This window comes from Salmo trutta, chromosome 26, assembly GCF_901001165.1.
Source record: "Salmo trutta chromosome 26, fSalTru1.1, whole genome shotgun sequence".
Taxonomy (NCBI): domain Eukaryota; kingdom Metazoa; phylum Chordata; class Actinopteri; order Salmoniformes; family Salmonidae; genus Salmo; species Salmo trutta.
The window spans coordinates 26,527,762-26,545,940 of NC_042982.1; the positions used below are offsets into that span (position 1 = coordinate 26,527,762).

Sequence of the window (18,179 nt, forward strand, 5' to 3'; positions counted from 1 at the left end):
AAACATCATAAAGAATGATTCTATACATTGTTTGACATGTTTCAACGAACTGTAATATATCTTTGACTTTGTCTGAACTTTCTGCGCGAGCACAGTGCATTTGGATTACTCCACTGAACGCGCAAACAAAATGGATGTATTTGGACATAAAGATGAACTTTATCAAACAAAACAAACATTTATTCTAAAACTGGGATCCCTGGTAGTGCATTCCGATGAAGATCAAAAGGTAAGTGAATATTTAATGTTATTTGTGACTTCTGTTGACTCCAAAATGGCGGGTATCTGAGCGCTGTACTCAGATTATTGAAAGTTTGCTTTCGCCGTAAAAGCTTTTTTGAAACCTGACACAGCGGTTGCATTAAGGAGAAGTGTATCTATAATTCTTTGAATAACAGTTGTATATTTTATCAACGTTTATGATGAGTATTTCTGTAAATTGATGTGCTCGTTCACCAGAAGTTTTGGGAGGCAAAACATTTCTGAACATTACACGCCAATGTAAAAATTGGGTTTTTGGATATAAATATAAACTTTATCGCGCAAAACATGCATGTATTGAGTAACATTAAGTCCTATGAGTGCCATCTGATGAAGATCAAAGGTTAGTGATTAATCTTAGCTGCATTTCTGGTTTTGTGACGACTCTCCTTGCTTGGAAAATGGCTGTGTGGTTTCTTGTCTAGGCGCCGTCCTAACATAATCTAATGTAATGCTTTCGCCGTAAAGCCTTTTTGAAATCGGACAGTGTGGTTGGATTAACGAGAAGTGCATCTTTAAAATGGGATATAATAGTTGTGTTTGAGAAATTTGAATTATGAGATTTGTTGTTTTGAATTTGGCACCCTGCTATTTCACTAGCGTCCCACCTAACCCAGACAGTTTAACTTGGCTTTCGAAGACTTTAGAAAGACAGGGTAGGAGAGATAGGTCTGTAGCAGTTTGGGTCTAGAGTGTCACCCCCTTTTGAAGAGGGGGATGACCGCGGCAGCTTTCCAATCTTTGGGAATCTCAGATGATATGAAAGAGAGGTTGAACAGGCTAGTAATAGGGGTTGCAACAATTGCAGTAGATCATTTTAGAAAGAGAGGGTCCAGATTGTCTAGCCCAGCTGATTTTTTTGGGGTCCAGATTTTGCAGCTCTTTCAGAACATCAGCTATCTAGATTTGGATGAAGGAGAAATGGTGGGGGCTTGGTGGGTTGCTGTGGGGGGTGCCGGGCAGTTGACCGGGATAGGGGTAGCCAAGTGGAAAGCATGGCCAGCTGTAGAGAAATGCTTATTGAAATTCTCAATTATAGTGGATTTATCGGTGGTAAGTGTTTCCTAGCCTAAGAGCAGTGGGCCGCTGGGAGGAAGTGCTCTTATTCTCCATGGACATTAGTGTCCCAGAACTTTGAGTTAGTACTACAGGATGCAAATTTGTGTTAGGGTAGCTAAGCTAGCTTTTTCAAACTGCCTGTGTATATTTGTTCCTAACTTCCCTGAAAAGTTGCTTATCACGGGGGCTATGCGCTGTTAATGCAGGACGCTAATGCAGAACACCACAGGATGTTTTTGTGCTGGTCAAGGGCAGACAGATCTGGAGTGAACCATGGACTAGATCTATTCCTAGTTCTACATTTTTTGAATGGGGTATGCCTATTTAAGATGGTGAGGAAGACACTTTTAAAGAATAGCCAGGCATCATCTACTGACGGGATGAGGTCAATGTCATTCCAGGATACCCCGGCCAGGTCGATTAGAAAGGCCTGCTCGCAGAAGTGTTTTAGGGAGCGTTTGACTGTGATGAGGGGTGGTCATTTGACCACGGACCCATTACGGATGCAGGCAATGAGGCAGTGATCGCTGAGATCTTGATTGAAAACAGCAGAGGTGTATTTGGAGGGCGAGTTAGTTAGGATGACATCTGAGGGTGCCCGTGTTTATGGATTCAGGGTTGTACCTGGTAGGTTCATTGATAATTTGTGTGAGATTGAGGGCATCAAGCTTAGATTGTAGGATGGCCGGGGTGTTAAGCATGTCCCAGTTTAGGTCACCTAGTTGCACAAGCTCAGAAGATAGATGGGGGGGGGGAAATCAATTCACATATGGTATCGAGGGCACAGCTGGGGGCAGAGGGAGGTCTATAGCAAGCGGCAACAGTGAGAGACTCGTTTCTGGAAAGGTGCATTTTTAGAAGAAGAAGCTCGAATTGTTTGGGTACAGACTTGGATAGTAATACAGAACATCTTTGCAGTAGATTGCAACACCGCCCCCTTTGGCAGTTCTATTGTGGCAGAAAACGAAATAGTTAGCGATGAAGATTTCAGGGTTTTTGGTGGTTTTCCTAAGCCAGGATTCAGACACGGCTAAGACATCCGGGTTGGCAGAGTGTGCTAAAGCTAGAGGTCGACCGATTATGATTTTTCAACGCCGATACCGATTATTGGAGGACCAAAAAAAGCCGATACCAATTAATCGTCCGATTTTTGGTTTATTTATAATAATGATAATTACAACAATACTGAATGAACACTTATTTTAACTTAATATAAACACATCAATAAAATCAATTTAGCCTCAAATAAATAATGAAACGTGTTCAATTTGGTTTAAATAATGCAAAACAAAGTGTTGGAGAAGAAAGTAAAAGTGCAATATGTACCATGTAAAAAAAGCTAAGGTTTAAGTTCCTTGCTCAGAACATATGAAAGCTGGTGGTTCCTTTTAACATGAGTCTTCAATATTCCCAGGTAAGTTTTAGGTTGTAGTTATTATAGGACTATTTCTCTATACGATTTTTATTTCATATACCTTTGACTATTGGATGTTCTTATAGGCACTTTAGTATTGCCAGTGTAACAGTATAGCTTCCGTCCCTCTCCGCGCTCCTACCTGGGCTTGAACTAGGAACACATCGACAACAGTCACCCTCGAAGCAGCGTTACCCATGCGGAAGAAGGGAAACAACTACTCCAAGTCTCAGAGTGAGTGACATTTGAAACGCTATTAGCGCACACCCCGCTAACTAGCTAGCCATTTCACATCGGTTACACCAGCCTAATCTTGGGAGTTGACAGGCTTGAAGGGGTGGGTATAATTTGTGGAACGTTCCAACAGGAATCGGTTCCAAAAAACGTAAAGTAAAAGGTTGCCAACCAACAACGCATACAAAGTAGCAATGCATACAAACCTAGCTAACTAGCTGCCGAATAGGCATCAACTCACCACGTAGCTTATTCGTAATGTTTGTCTATAGGCAACCAGAGTGAGGACAGACATTTTTTGGAATAAACGTGATGAGTGAAAAACGCAATGAAATAGACCACTCACTACCCGGTATCTTATTCTGCCGCTATACAACTTTGTATGCGTTGTTTTTTTGGCAACCTTGTTATTTACGAAGTTTTTGGAATAGATTCCTGTTGGAACGTTCCACAAATTATACCCACCCGGTTTGAAGTCAAACAGCTTGAAACACAGCAAAGAGCTGCTGGCAAAACGCACGAAAGTGCTGTCTGAATGAATGCTTACGAGTTGTTATGTCAATGTTATGTCAATTACGGAAAATTCTGGCAAATTAGTTCGCAACGAGCCAGGCGGCCCAAACTGTTGCATATACCCTGACTCTGCGTGCAATGAACGCTAGAGATGTAACACAATTTCATGGTAGCAGGCATATTAACTAAATATGCAGGTTTAAAAATATATACTTGTTTATTGATTTTAAAGAAAGGCATTGATGTTTATGGTTAGGTACATTGGTGCAACGACAGTGCTTTTTTCGCAAATGCGCTTGTTAAATCAAACACCCGTTTGGCGAAATAAATTAACAGGCACCGCATCGATTATGTGCAACGCAGGACACGTTAGATAAACTAGTAATATCATCAACCATGTGTAGTTAGCTAGTGATTATGATAAGATTGATTGTTTTTTTATAAGATAAGTTTAATGCTAGCTAGCAATTTACCTTGGCTTCTTGCTGCCCTCAGCCTGCCAAGCAGGCTCCTCGTGCTTTGGATTTGATTAGATTAGTAACCGGAAGGTTGCAAAAACGAATCCCCCCTGAACAAGGCAGTTAACCCCCATTCCTAGGCCGTCATTGAAAATAAGAATGTGTTCTTAATCTGACTTGCCTAGTTAAATAAAGGTGTAAAAAAAAGTAAAAATAACATACATACAAAAAAATAAAGGGAACACTAAAATAACACATCCTAGATCTGAATGATAATCTTATTAAATACTTTTCTTTACATAGTTGAATGTGCTGAACAAAAATCACAAAAATCAATGGAAATCCAATTTATCAACCCATGGAGGTCAGGATTTGGAGTCACACTCAAAATTGAAAAGTGGAAAACCACACTACAGGCTGATCCAACTTTGATGTAATGTCCTTAAAACAAGTCAAAATAAGGCTCAGTAGTGTGTGTGGCCTCCACGTGCCTGTATGACCTCCCTACAACGCCTGGGCATGCTCCTGATGAGGTGGCGGATGGTCTCCTGAGGGATCTCCTCCCAGACTTGGACTAAAGCATCCGCCAACTCCTGGACAGTCTGTGGTGCAACGTGGCGTTGGTGGATGGAGCGAGACATGATGTCCTAGATGTGCTCAATTGGATTCAGGTCTGGGGAACGGGCGGGCCAGTCCATAGCATCAATGCCTTCCTCTTGCAGGAACTGCTGACACACTCCAGCCACATGAGGTCTAGCATTGTCTTGCATTAGGAGGAACCCAGGGCCAACCGCACCAGCATATGGTCTCACAAGGGGTCTGAGGATCTCATCTCGGTACCTGATGGCAGTCAGGCTACCTCTGGCGAGCACATGGAGGGCTGTGCGGCCCCCCAAAGAAATGCCACCCCACACCATGTCTGACCCACCACCAAACCGGTCATGCAGGAGGATGTTGCAGAAGCAGAACGTTCTCCACGGCGTCTCCAGACTCTGTCACGTCTGTCACATGTGCTCAGTGTGAACCTGCTTTCATCTGTGAAGAGCACAGGGCGCCAGTGGCGAATTTGCCAATCTTGGTGTTCTCTGGCAAATGCCAAACGTCCTGCACGGTGTTGGGCTGTAAGCACAACCCCCACCTGTGGACGTCGGGCCCTCATACCACTCTCATGGAGTCTGTTTCTGACCGTTTGAGCAGACACATGCACATTTGTGGCCTGCTGGAGGTCATTTTGCAGGGCTCTGGCAGTGCTCCTCCTGCTCCTCCTTGCACAAAGGCGGAGGTAGCGGTCCTGCTGCTGGGTTGTTGCCCTCCTACGGCCTCCTCCACGTCTCCTGATGTACTGGCCTGTCTCCTGGTAGCGCCTCCATGCTCTGGACACTACGCTGACAGACACAGCAAACCTTCTTGCCACAGCTCGCATTGATGTGCCATCCTGGATGAGCTGCACTACCTTAGCCACTTGTGTGGGTTGTAGACTCCGTCTCATACTACCACTAGAGTGAAAGCACCGCCAGCATTCAAAAGTGACCAAAACATCAGCCAGGAAGCATAGGAACTGAGAAGTGGTCTGTGGTCACCACCTGCAGAACCACTCCTTTATTGGGGGTGTCTTGCTAATTGCCTATAATTTCCACCTGTTGTCTATTCCATTTGCACAACAGCATGTGAAATGTATTGTCAATCAGTGTTGCTTCCTAAGTGGACAGTTTGATTTCACAGAAGTGTGATTGACTTGGAGTTACATTGTGTTGTTTAAGTGTTCCCTTTGTTTTTTTGAGCAGTAATATATATATTTATTTATCTCAAATCGGTGGCCAAAAATACCGATTGTGATGAAACCTTGAAAATCGGCCCTAATTAAATCGGCCATTCCCATTAAAAATCGGTCGACCTCTAGCTAAAGCAGTGAGTAAAACAAACTTAGGGAGTAGGCTTCTAATGTTAACATGCATGAAACCATGGCTTTTACGGTTACAGAACACAACAAATGAGAGCACCTGAGGAGTGGGAGTGGAACTAGGCACTGCAGGACCTGGATTAACCTCCACATCCCCAGAGGAGAAGTATGACAAGGGTACGGCTAAAGGCTATACGAACTGGCCGTCTAGCACGTTCGGAACAGAGTAAAAGGAGCAGGTTTCTGGGCACGATAGCATAGATTTAAGGCATTGTCTGTACACTAAGGTAGGATGTGAGTACATTGGAGGTAAACCTAGGCATTGAGTAATGATGAGAGAGATAGTCTCTAGAGATATTTAAACCAGGTGATGTCATCGCATTTTTAGGAGGTGGAACAACATGGTTGGTTAAGGCATATTGAGCAGGGCTAGAGGCTCTACAGTGAAATAAGACAGTAATCACTAACCAGGACAGTAATGGACAAGGCATATTGATATCAGAGAGAGGCATGCGTAGCCAAGTGAACATATGGGTCCAGTGAGTGGTTGGGCTGACTGGGGACACGGCGATTCAGACAGTTAGCAGGCCGATGCTAACAAGCTAACAGTTAGTAGGCTGGGGTTAAACAAGCTAGCATTTAGCAGACCGGGTTAGCAAGCAAGCAGTTAGCAGACCGGGGCTAGCAGTTAGCAGACCGGGGCAGGCAAGCTAGCAGACCAGGCCTGGGAAGCTAGCCTTTGGGGGACGTCGATGGGGATAAGTCGGTTTTGCCTCTTCGTGCGGTGACGTCGATAGACCAGTCGTGGAATTAGTAGGGTTCCAAGTAGCTAGCAGGCCGCAGTTAGCAGAATGGGCCTTCAGCGGACGTCGCGCCTGAGGGGCCTGTTGAAATCGTCGGGCAGATTATGTCGGTATTCCAGTCGTAGAGGATCGGCGGGGTTCCATACCCCGTACCGGCAGTAGAAGGGGTCCGGATATTGCAGCCCAGGAGTGGGCTTCGGTGGTAGCACAGGAGCCCTGGCCGGGCTAGCTTCAGTTGATGGATTCCAGATCCGAAGTAAATACAAATACTTTAGAAAAAAAAACAGATCCACGCCACATTGGGTGAGGCGGGTTGCAGGAGAGAGTATTTCAAAGTTGAGGCTTAGGAAAATATTTTTAAAAGATATGTGAAGAAAAAGATACATACAAGGGACACGACAGGACAAAGACGTCTGACTGCTACGCCATCTTGGATGATACCGAGTCAGTTGTAAGGATACCGAGTCAGTTGTACAACTGAATGCATCTTCTGCATTTAACCCAACCCCTCAATCAGAGAGGTGCGGGGGCTGCCATAATCAACATCCACGTCATCGGTGCCCGAGGAACAGTGGGTTAACTGCCTTGCTCAGGGACAGAATGACAGATTTGTACCTTGGGATTCCTTCCAGCAACATTTCAGTTTTAATGTCCCAACACTAACCACTAGGCTACCTGGAGTCATGCAATGTGAAATGAAAGGCCAATATTATTGGAATTGAGAGCCAGTCTTTAAGTGACAAATGTATTTTGTGGGCATCTCCAGTACCATATTTACAATGTGCAGGGATACTGGATCAATAGGCATCAGGATATATATGATGATTGTATGAGAGTAGGAGTGTGTAGAGTCGGTGCCTTCGAAAGTATTCAGACTTACTTTTTCCACATTATTACAGCCTTATTCTAAAATATATATATATATATATATCCTCAGTAATCTACACACAATGACAAAGTAAAAACAGGTTTAGACATTTTTGCAAGTGTATTAAAAATTAAAAAAACGTGTAGTCTACCTGTGGTAAATTCAATTGATTTGACATGATTTGGAAAGGCACACATCTGTCTATATAAAAAGGTCCCACAGTTAACAATCACACCCTGATCTGTTTCACCTGTCTTTGTGCTGGTCTTCACCCCCCTCCAGGTGTTGCCCATTATCCCCAGTGTATTTATACCTGTGTTCTGTCCGTTGCTAGTTCGTCTCATCTTGTCAGCAACAATGTTTTTTTTCCCATGCTCCTGCTTTTTCCTATTCTCTGTTTTTCTAGTCTTCCCGGTTTTGACCATTCAGCCTCCCCTGACCTCAAGTCTGCCTGCCACCCTGTACCTTTTGGACTCTGACCTGGTAAATGAACTTCTGCCTGTCCTCGACCTGCCCCTTGCTTTTTAATAAATATCAAAGACTCGAACCACCTGCCTCCTGCATCTGGGTCTCTCCGTGTCGTTATAGTACGAATTGGCCATGATAGACCCAGCAGACTCGGACTGGCTCCGTCACGCTGTCTCCCTGCAGGCAGCCACCACTGAAAAACATGAGGAGCTACTTCAGAGCCTTATGGAAGGTCCTCATACGCTGTCGGAACACCATGACCAGGGTTGAGACATTACTAGAGCAACTCTGTGGACTATCAGGCAGCATGCCACAACAGAGACCTCCCGGAGGCTCAGTAATTCCCGACGGTGAGGATTTTGTGCAGCCTACCCCGGCTTCCTGAGAACCCCGCTTACCTCCTCCTGAGCGTTATGTTGGGGACCCTGGTACCTGCCGGGCATTTCTTTCCCAGTGCTCCCTCATCTTTGAGCTGCAGCCCTCTTTGTTCCCGTTGGACCACTCGATAATAGCGTATCTTATAACGCTAATGTCTGGTAGGGCACTCTCCTGGGCTATGGCGGTTTGGGAGCAACAATCTGCCATTTACCTTTGTTTGGAGGATTTCGTTGGAGGTGAGGAAAGTATTCGATTCTCCGGTTTCCGGGAGAGGGGCAGCCTGAAAGCTACTTCGAATAAGTCAAGAACCCCATAGGGTGGCAGACACAGCTGCTTGCTTGCCCCCAAAGAATCCCGGAAGTCCCCGACGCCTGCATTTCCTGAGAGGATCTGAAGGCACCCAAGTCCAATAGGAAATCTACAGGAACGAGCGACACTTTCTACGGTGCCTACGCAATTGGGTAGAGCTAGGTTGTCGCCTCAAGAACGACTAGAGGCCAACTCCAACAGTTGCCTGTATTGTGGTGTACAGGGAATTACTAATCCGCCTGTCCAGTAAAAGACCAGACTCATCAGCTAGGTAAGAATACTATGGTGGGCCATACTGGGAATGGTCTAACTCCCATTACTCATACTCCCCTTCATGTTATCCTGCTGTGGGGTGAGCGGTCTAAATCCCTCCGAGTGCTCATTGACTCTGGGGCTGATGAGTTTTATGGACAATACCCTTGTATCGGAGCTAGGCATCTCTACACTACTCCTCTCCGTTCCTATGGGCGCCAGAGCACTGGACAGACACTATTGGCTGAGTCACGCACAGTTCTTTAACCTGCGGGTATCAGGCAATCACAGTGAGTCCATACAATTGCTCCTCAATGAATCTCCCCACATCCCCATTTTAGAATTTTCATGTCTCCAGAGGCATAACCCCTTTATTGACTGGACCACTGGTTCTATTCTGGGTTGGAACCTGTTCAGCCACTCACATTGCCTTAAGGCGGCGCAGCCTCCCCCGGGACGTCCTCCTACAAGTTTAGGTAAAGCCGTTCGCAATCGTAGGGACGGTAAAGCCGTTCCACAGAGTACCTTCCGGGGGTATCCAGCAAGGCTCGTGCTACCTCCCTTCTACCAGGTCATGCCGTTTGGGCTCACCAACGCTCCCGCTGTTTTCCAGGTCCTTGTCAACAACGTGCTCCGTGACATGTTAACCTGTTACATCTAGACGTTCCGCTAGCGGAACACCGCTCCAATATCCAATGATAGGGCGTGGCGCGAAATACAAACTCCTCAAAAATACCAAAACTTCCATTTTTCAAACATATGACTATTTTACACCATTTTAAAGACAAGACTCTCCTTTATCTAGCCACACTGTCCGATTTCAAAAAGGCTTTACAACGAAAGCAAAACATTAGATTATGTCAGGAGAGTACCCAGCCAGAAATAATCAGACACCCATTTTTCAAGCTAGCATATAATGTCACAAAAACCAAAACCACAGCTAAATGCAGCACTAACCTTTGATGATCTTCATCAGATGACACTCCTAGGACATTATGTTATACAATACATGCATGTTTTGTTCAATCAAGTTCATATTTATATCAAAAACCAGCTTTTTACATTAGCATGTGACGTTCAGAACTAGCATTCCCACCAAACACTTCCGGTGAATTTACAAAATTACTCACGATAAACGTTCACAAAAAAACAATTATTTTAAGAATTATAGATACAGAACTCCTTTATGCAATTGCGGTGTCCGATTTTAATAGCTTTTCGGTGAAAGCACATTTTGCAATATTCTGAGTAGATAGCCCGGCCATCACAGGCTAGCTATTTTGACACCCACCAAGTTTGGCACTCAAACTCAGATTTACTATAAGAAAAATGTTATTACCTTTGCTGTTCTTCGTCAGAATGCACTCCCAGGACTTCTACTTCAACAAGAAATGTTGGTTTGGTTCCAAATAATCCATAGTTATATCCAAATAGCGGCGTTTTGTTTGTGCGTTCAAGACACTATCCGAAGGGTAACGAAGGGTGACGAGCGGATGCGTATCGTGACTTTTTTTCTAAATATTCCATTACCGTACTTCGAAGCATGTCAACCGCTGTTTTAAAATCAATTTATGCGATTTTTCTCGTAAAATAGCGATAATATTCCGACCGGGAGTCGTTGTTTTCGTTCAAAGACTGATAATCTAAAATGGACTCTTCACGTGCATGCGCGCACCCGTCTCATTGTTCTCAGATCGACCACTATCCAAATGCGCTACTGTTTTTCAGCCATGGGCTGCAAAGTCATCATTCAACGTTCTGGCGCCTTCTGAGAGCCTATGGGAGCCTTAGAAAGTGTCACGTTACAGCAGAGATCCTTTGTTTTGGATAGAGATGACAAAGAAGGCCAAGAAATGGTCAGACAGGGTACTTTCTGTACAGAATCTTCTCAGGTTTTGGCCTGCCATTTGAGTTCTGTTATACACAGACACCATTCAAACAGTTTTAGAAACGTTGGAGTGTTTTCTATCCAAAGCTACTAATTATATGCATATTCTAGTTTCTGGGCAGGAGTAATAACCAGATTATATCGGGTACGTTTTTTATCCGGCCGTGAAAATACTGCCCCCTATCCATAACAAGTTAAATCATTTTATGTTTGTCTACCTCAACGACATCCTTGTTTTCTCCCATTCTGTCCAAGAACACGGCCGACAAGTCCTTCAGTGCCTCCTGGAGAACCAGTTGTTTGAGAAAAGAGAGAAGTGCGAGTTTCACCGCTCTACTATCTCCTTTCTGGGATATGTCGTCGCTGAAGGGAATGTTCAGCTGCAACATTTCCTGGGGTTTGTTCATTTCTACCGCTTTGTCAGTCAGGGCTACAGTACCCTGGCGGCCCCTCTCTGCACTCCCTTTTCCGAAGGTACCGTTCACATGGTCCCCAGCTGTTGACAGGGCAGTTGTGGACCTTAAACATTGTTCGCTAAAGCAACCATCCTCATACATCCGGAACGGTCAGTTTGTGGTTGAGGTCGACACTTCCGACGTTGGAGTGGGGGCAGTCCTGTCCCAGCGGAATGCCCAGGACTAAATGCTTCATCCTTGTGCCTTCCTGTTCCATCGTCTCAACTCCGGAGAGAAACTATGACATAGGGAACTTCTGGCGGTCAAGATGGCGCTGGAGGAGTGGAGGCACTGGCTGGAAGGGGCAAAACATCAATTTTTGGTGTGGACTGACCATATGAATTTAGAATCTCTGCACAGACAAGCACCTTAACTCTAGGCAGGAACGTTGGGCTCTGTTAAATCACCAGGTTCAACTTCACCATCTCCTACTGTCCAAGGTCCAAGAATGAGAAGCCGGACACCCTCTCTCACCTGTACAGTTCCTGTTGTCTGGGGTATTGAGACTGGTCTGCAAGGCACAACGTTCCCAGGGGGGCCCGGCTTGTCAGATGTTCATCCCTGATACGGCCTGGTCTCAGGTCCTGGAATGGGCTTATTTCTCCAGGCTTACCTGTCATCTTGGCTCCCGTCGAACCCTGGCTTTCCTCCGACAACGCTTCACGTGGCCCACTATGGTTCCTGACGTCTTGGCCTTCGTTGCTGCATGCACGGTGTGTGCCCAGAATAAGACTCCGCAGCAAACTACATTTGGCCTCCTTCAGCCACTCCCTGTTCCTCATCACCCCTGGTCCCATATTTCCCTGGATTTTGTAACTGCGCTTCCTCCGTCTGATGGCAACACCACTATCCTGACGGTTGTGGATAGGTTCTCTAAAGCCGCCCATTTCATCCCTCTCCCCAAGGAGACGGGCCAGCTCATGGTGCAGTAAGTCTTCTGAATCAATGGACTCCCTATCGACAGTCTCTGATCATGGTCCTCAATTCACATCCCGATTTTGGAAGGCATTCTGCACCCTTACTAGGTCGTCGGCCAGCCTGTCCTCCGGGTTTCATCCCTAGACCAACGGCCAGTCGGAGCGTGCAAATGAAGACCTGGAAACTACACGTCGGTGCCTCATCTCAACCAACCCCCAAAATATCAATTTTTTACGGTATTTTATGTTTTTGATTAATAAAAGTTCTAAATTTGCTTTATGAGTAAAGCGTGACCCTAGGGTGGCAACACAGTCAACATTATTCCAATGGGTCTTGCGCCATTGTTTTATACCATGGACGAGCTATTGTGACAGGGTAGGAACCAAAGTGATGTTAAGTGTTTCCTAGGGGACCCTATAATCTTTGGCTACATTAAATCTTTATTCATATAGTCAACATATTCATGCGTCGCCTATTCCTCTTTGATTTAGAAGATACTGTTGCACAAACATGCTGATTTAGCTAGCCAGCCAACTAGCGATTAGCATTAGTGGCTAACACAATTTAGATTAACTTGCAAAGAAAATACAAACTAGCTGTTTGCAGATGTAAGAAACCCAAACTAATATTGTAATTATAGAACACTTGTGGATTCATATTAAGATCTAATTGGAAACAACATCGTTGTATGTGCTGCATTGACATGCAGACTGAACGAAAGGGTCTCATGGTCAAGCAACAACAAATGCGCACCTTGAGTGACAGGGGGTGGGACTAGGTCTGTGTGGAAAGCGGCATAGAGAGAGCGGAGAGGGATGACTCAAATAGCGAAGTAAACTATAAAAAAGGGGCGTTACACACATGGCATATCACATTTCACAAACCAAACATTCAAATACCGTTATAGAAGGTAAAGTAAAAACCCAAACTGGTCCATGCGTCAATACCGGTATATAGTAAAATACGGTATACCGCCCAGCCCTAGTACAGAACAAACCTGCATCTCTAGGCTAAGTATCAGTCTGGTCTGACACTGGTGTTGAACAGTACTTAGCATACTTTTTCAGTGTTATTAGAACCTTATAACAAACCTTCCTCCAAACTGCTGCGCCAACCCTCTTGAAATTCTTAAGTAGCCTTTTCAACAACGCTATCTTTAAAGTATAATTAGGCCTATGTTTTGAAAGTAAATCAAGTCTGCACAATTTGAACCAAGCCTCAAATTGAATTAAAACAGAGCAATGTTATGCATAGCTTTACATAGCTCAAAACTTGGATATTTTATCATAATGGCTGTAGAATGAGGAAACCTAATCTAGATAAGGAGATTGGCCTATGCCAATTATGAAACAAGAACCCCTTGTAATTGCCAGTCTATTGAGACAATTGGCATGGTTACTTGTATTGTATTATGTTCTTTGACAACACCAAATGAGTTGTATTGTGAATGAAGTGGACATGGATCAGTTGCATAGGCACAAATTTGTTGATAGGTGGGCTTGTAGAAAATAGGGTGAGCCTCAAAAAAAGATAACTGCGTTCACAAAAAAAATGCTTAACTTCCTGCAATTTTGCCATGGCGAAAAATGTGCAGTTCATGCTATTCTACACATTTTGCCATGAGCCCGAGAGAAAATGTAGCATTCTTAATTTTTTTAAAAATTTTAAAATAGGGACGTACCAGTATTACATTTTTGACCAATACCAAATACTTTCCTTGCCAAAAAACCCGATATTACATTTTAGCGGCCTTTTAAGCATTCAGGGACAGTTAAATAGTACACACACACACAATGTATTTTGTTGGCATTTACGCATGTCCCTATTACCAGTAAAACATAATCAAAACCCATTTCTTTCACTAACTTGCTGTTTCATTGTTCAGTAATGTCATTCTCAACCAGGATTTCATTTACATTTTAGTCATTTAGCAGACGCTCTTATCCAGAGCGACTTACAGTAGTGAATGCATATATTTCATTCCATGCATTTTTTTTTTGTACTGGCCCCCCGTGGGAATCGAACCCACAACCCTGGCGTTGCAAACACCATGCTCTACCAACTGAGCCACAGGGAAGCCACATGTACATTTCATCATACATGTCAAGCAGTGAAGTTTCAGCTGTCTGTCCGTGCCCTCTTCTGTTGTGGGTCCTCTTCCTCGGTGCGCACAGTCACTGTGTCCGTTTCCATCTTGTCCAGGTGTGTCTAACATTTCACGTAAACCCCATTTGTCTGTATCGATGTAGCGGTCCTTGTACCTAGAATTGAGCATGGTGGCGACACAGTAGAGACTCAGAGAATGCCACCGAATGGCTTGTTCACAGCCTCTACTAGAGTACTTTTGCAAGTTAACCCCACGGTCTGTCAGCAGTTTTGTTGAGCAGGCGTTTCAATGCCATGACAGAGGGTATCACGTCTGCAGCAGGGGCAGTTGATGAGCTTATTTCTCAAGTCAGTTGTTCGAATGGAGCATGTTCATGTTTCCAAGTTTCAAACATGTTCTCAAATGCCATTGAAATGGCAGCAGCGGTATGAGAACCAGCACATTCTTCAGCATGCAATACGGCTTTCCTCAGTACGAAATCCTTGTCGACCCCTGTGTGGTCAGACTCAGCATGCTCATGGGGCTAACATCGCTGGTCAAAATGTCAGTCATAAAGCTAATAGCAGTGACGCCCATATCAAGTAGCTTTTGGATGTGCGTTTCAACAACACTAAATCCAGTAGGGCAACATCTGAAGAAAAAATTAAATAAATTGTGCCTACTTGGCAGAGTGTACCGGGGCTCGAGGTGCTCGACTAGTCGGCGAAAGCCAACATCATCCATGAAAGAGAACGGTTGATTGTCAAGGGCAATGAATTATATTATCTTGGCGTTAATGGATTTCGCCTTTGAGTTCACGCTGAAATTCTCTTACTCTTTCAAATGAGTGCTCGACTTGAACTTGTTTAGTTGTTGGAAGCGTGCGCTTAGTTTTTTTTCTGCTTTTGTTCTAAGTAGTCGCAGAATGTCTGGGGGTGATGCACTTTCAAATTAGTAATTAGGTTTGTGGTATTGAAAGATTTCCCTTTCTCCCCTCCTCGGGAAATAATAGTAGCACAAATGTTGCATATGCCTTTTTGTTATCTTCCTTCGTGGTATCATTACGTCATCTACCTACGCTATATAGGTATGCACGTCAGCTTTGACATTGGTTTTGCACATGGGCGTTAAACTAGACAGACATCGGGCCGATGCTGGCATTTTTAGCTAATATCGTCCGATTCTGATATGCTTACCGATTATATTGTGCATCCCTATTTTTAAAGCTAAAATGTGTTGACTGTGATAAAGGCACTGGGTTATGAGCCGTCTTGTTGGCTAAATGAACAAATTAAATGGGCAGTGGTATGGTGCATATAGCCATAGAAGTGACATACAGTATTCCTCAATGCAGTCATATTCTTGGCTAATTGGGAGTGTGACTGTCATTTAGATATTTTTGAAACCCATCCCATGAGAATGAATGTCATTCCAGTTAATCTGTTCTGTTTAATCAAATCTGACTAACCTAGTGCACTGCTTGCTATCAATTCTCTGATATGTGTTTGCTTGTTTAGGTAAAAATATAAATGATGTCCTGTTTAGAACACTGACAAGTAAAGAGCATAATTTTTTTTTTTTAAATACATTGTTGCTTAACCTGATTGGGCCACCCAGGCCTAAACCCGTTTTTGATTCGTCTATGAGTTAACACTCATACAATTAAAGTTAGAAAAAAATATAGCCTAACAGTTTTACATTTTCACTGTTGTGTGGAACTTCACCAGTTTGTTATCGTTCAGACAAAACAATAATTTAGCTGAATATAACAAAATGGACATTGCATGTTGCTCAACATGCATGACAGTTTACAGACAGTCATAACTGCCAATGCCAACCTCATTGCACTCCATTTCATGGGCCGATTTCATTTCAGCGGTGGGCAACTCACAACATGTCCCTGCTGACAGACAGCATGTGGGGAATCAAACTCAGAATAGACACTCTCGTGATTCTGTTAACAGACTGCTTAGGGAGACTATAGGGAAGTGAAAATGAAAGGATAACATCTTCCACCATTCCTGACTCAATGTTACAACTTCCACAACCATTTAGCAAACTTTACTAAAACAATTGTGAAGCCATCAAACTGCCATGTTGCACTTGTTTTTCACTTTACATTTTTGCTAAGTATTTCCAACAAAATACGGTTTTGTTCATCATTCATAAAAATGACCAAGTTGAGTATGCCCTGTTTGTCTCAATTGATGTGCTGTAACTTGGCAACCAAGCAACAGCATAAAATTGACAAATTGGTTATTAGCTACAAAGTATTAATCCTATGCTAAACAAATCGATTCGCAAACGGATGTCAAAGTAAGTTCAGAAAAGTATACATTGAGCATTTTGATTGAAGAACTTTTAAATTAGAATTAAAATAGGTTTTAGTTGCCTCTATGCGATTGCAGGGCATGCAACCGCTATTTCCTGAATTATTAAAATAAGCCAGCTAAATCACAGTATTTGGCAGCTGTGGTTGATAGAAGAAAAACATGAAAAAGCAAATGTGAATTCACTTACCAGTAATGTAGTTAACAAATGTGGCAATCCGAAGCAGAATAGCATATGCATGTAAGCGAAAAACTCTTATCTCTGAGATGTAAGAAATAGGCGTTTTTATGCGCCAAGTGGGAGGCGCCGTGGTATCCGTTTCAGTGATTAGGGCTACACGACTTGAAAACATGGACACATACCACATTTAAGAAGCAAATACTTTTACATATCAAATTCATAATTTGTTGGCAATAATCTAACGGGCTGCTAACTCCGCAGGCAGAGTGATCGGTCCATTGAAATGTAGTCAGTACAACGCCTACCCTTTTTCAAAATGTTTCTTTTTGGCACATGCGCAGCGCATGCAGTTCTTGAGCCATTGATTTACAGAAAATGATTCATCAATTTATTGATTGAATGCTGTCTGTATTTAAAGAAGTTCTGAAGTACAATTAAATGTGCTATTTTTCTGAGAACTACAAACAGTTTCACACATTCTCAAGTGATCATATTTTATAATAGCCTATTTATTTATATTTATTCAACAAAAAATATATATTTTAGTGTGATGAGAAAATGGCTGTGGCCAATACTATTACTGGCAACACCCACAGTTGACAGTATTGGATTTGTTTTGTCTGATAGAACTAGTGGGCAGCTTTTGTGTCCTTGAGCCTGAGTGAGTAGGCAGATTCCCAAAGGGAAAAAATACCCAGTACTCTCTCATTTGTGGATGAGACCCATGAGCAGGTTTAGCTCTTGAACAATATGCCAACATATTTGAGTGAAGTGAGAATATTGTAGCGCTAGGTCAGGTTGGTATTACCTGCTGTGTGCCCACAGGATTTTTATTTGTAAGGGGAAAAGAGATACTCAAGAGGAATATCTCTTTCATATGTAAATGTTCCTCAACTTCAGAATAAATGTATCATTACCTTCTCGTATTGTATCAAGTTGTAATGTTATGATACTGTATATGTTTAATGTAACAAAATGGATCACCCCTGTCCTAAATTTACTGGACTTTGAACTTCTAATTCCTGACATTAGACTACAAACTTTGAAAGCCAATAACCAAATGGTGAGCAAATGTTTGCTTATTCTTTGACAAAGGGCAGTGTCAGAGCCCTGTAAAAAACAGACAGGAGAACTGCCCGTCTCTGCTTGGTTGTAACTGCGTGGGAGAAGTCCATTTTCCATTTCAGTTTTCACATCACATTTGAAGTGCCAGTAATCTACATCTTGCAGTCTCATCTGTGTGCGTCTTTAGGTGCTTGGCTGGGAATCATCCCTTGAAATGGGGAGAATGTCATTGTAAACAGTTCTTTACTTGGATAGACCAGATTCCTGGGGCTGTATGTATAAAGTGTCTCAGAGTAGGAGCGCTGATTTAGGATCAGTTTAGCCTTTTAGACCACAATG

The 18,179-nt window shown here is 43.4% G+C and overlaps 1 protein-coding gene across 3 annotated transcripts in view; it reads right to left on the bottom strand.

The window, feature by feature from the left end:
• The window catches only part of LOC115163543 (CMP-N-acetylneuraminate-beta-galactosamide-alpha-2,3-sialyltransferase 4), a 37,572-nt gene extending 20,503 nt beyond the window's left edge, over positions 1–17,069 (bottom strand). For 2 of the 3 annotated variants that reach the window (XM_029715533.1, XM_029715532.1), the window contains exon 1: positions 16,785–17,066. The gene's annotated coding sequence lies outside the window, so the exon portion shown is untranslated. Of the gene's footprint in view, positions 1–16,784 lie in introns of all 3 variants that reach the window. The other variant, XM_029715534.1, reaches the window with a different exon arrangement.
• Positions 17,070–18,179: the final 1,110 nt, after the last annotated feature.